Raw genomic sequence first — 2,310 nt, 5'->3', positions numbered from 1 at the left:
CATATATGAGAGGACGAAGAATCCCGACTGTTGTCGTGGGGGTAGCTTCTCCTTCGTTCCCGTGTGCTAGACAATTTGGTGTAATGCACTCGAGAACGAAAGGAGGAGCTACCATCACCGACGGTCGCAAATGTCAGAGAGGAATCAGTGAGGGAGAGTTCCACCATATATATATGAGAGGACGAAGAATCCCGACTGTTGTCGTGGGGGTCGCTTCTCCTTTGTTCCCGTGTGCTAGCTAGACATTTTGGTGTAATGCACACGGGGACAAAGGGAGGAGCGACCATCACCAACGGTCGAATGTATACACCACGTGAGCTGAGAGTTTTCAAGAAAAGACTCGACAAACCGATAGTCAACCCGTGATGAATAATAATGATCTAACTTAGGTTTTTTAGTACATATATTTAATTGTAGATGTTTAATATTTGAATTATATATGAACATAGGAAATGTCGTACTCGGACGACGAAAGTCTCCCGGGGGAGTGCGACTGGTCCCACGACGACCGAGGTCAGTGCGACAGGCTTCACCTGGACGAAGATCGGCGCTTCAGTATTAAGCTGGAGGAGATGTTCGATGTTGAAACGGTACGCAACGACGACAAGTGTTATTTTTTCGTAATTAAGCACGACTTCAACTATTTCAACGTGTACTTTTCATCTTTTACAATTCGGCTAGCTTATCCCATGCCATGCAAGACGCTACGTCTTGGAGAGGATGGGTTTTGAAGACCATGAAAGTATGGAAACAAAGAAAATTCACCTAAGGACCCATCATGATATAGATTTTGAAGTAAAGCTGTATAATTCTGAGAGCGTAACCCATTTTGGTTGCAAAAATTGAGAAGCATTTTGCAAGATGTATGGTTTTGATGAGGATATGCTTGTCACCATGGATCTTGGTGATCCTGACATCGAGCAAGACAATATGGACATTTGGGTCCTTGTTGATACGCCTCCAATTCTACCGCTATGTGAGTTTCTCAAACATAGTTATTAGCTAATTTATATTGTTCATTTCAAAATAGTTGACAGCTTATTTTCATTGACAGCTTATTTTGATTGTTCAAACAATGTGCGGAACATGGTAGACAGAACCTACTACACCGATGGCTCTGAGTTAACTTATAAGGAGAAAACTCATCTGGTCGGATTTTGTACTGATATTGAGAATTACAATATTTACAATCAAACTCCTCATCATTATGGTCCTCCATATGTGCCACTAGTGCACGTGTTGAACTACGGTAACTACTATGGAGATACCCTGGTAAGATTTCTTACTATTACGACATCCATGCATATTTTGCATAGTTCTAAAACTAGTGCATTATCATTGCTAACTATGAAGTTATTACTATGTTTTTCAACAGATAATCCCAGAGGATTGTGTGCCTCATTTGATGTATCAGAATGGTAGGCTTGATGTTTTGAATATACAACCAGGTCATCCTACGAATCTCAACTGTCCATACCGGATTTCTAAAAGAAGTGGAGACATGCAAATCAAAGAATGGAAAAAATGTATGGACAGTCGCAAGGAGCTTCTTGGAAGCAAAAGGAAGCGAGGCGCAAGAATTGGAGACAGGATGATCTCCATTCTCCATAATGGAGAGTCAGGGTCTATATTGTTTTATGATATTTTACCTTAAAGAGGGTATTTCGGTCCTGCCTAATACTGATGATCATGTGCTAAGAACAATTAAGTAGGGTTGGTTCGATGACTGTGAGGATGATGATCGTATGACTTGTTATTAATAACGAGTAGAAGTTGTATGATGATGATTAGTAGGACTTGTTATTATATATGATGATGCATGATGCGTGCATGAAGAGTTATTATATATCAGCGGGTGAAATGAACATGGATTGGATTGAAGTGAAGGCAACATGCATGTGGTGTGTGTCGAAAGTAGTACAATCCAAACTTGATCAAGTCCGGATTAGTATTACTTTCGACATGCACCACATGTTGCCTTCACTTCAATCTAAGCCATGTTTAGGCATAGCAGTACGTAGCGTTGGTAAACCAAGCACGGAGATATAAGAGAGGACACTTCTCTCTAATAGCTACCTAATAACAACCTAAATTAACCCCCCAAAACCCCCAACCCCCCCCCCCTTTCAAAAAAAACAAAAACCTCAGCTCCTGCCAGGTGCTGACGCGTGGATGCCTATTGGTCCCGGTTGGTGGCACCAACCGGGACCAAAGGCCCTCCTGCCTGGGCTCCCCGCACCGGCCACGTGGACGGCCTTTAGTCCCGGTTCGTGTAAGAACCGAGACTAAAGGGCTAGGGCATTAGTAACG

This window comes from Triticum aestivum, chromosome 6D (genome assembly GCF_018294505.1).
Source record: "Triticum aestivum cultivar Chinese Spring chromosome 6D, IWGSC CS RefSeq v2.1, whole genome shotgun sequence".
Lineage (NCBI taxonomy): Eukaryota > Viridiplantae > Streptophyta > Magnoliopsida > Poales > Poaceae > Triticum > Triticum aestivum.
This window is presented reverse-complemented; position numbering follows the sequence as displayed.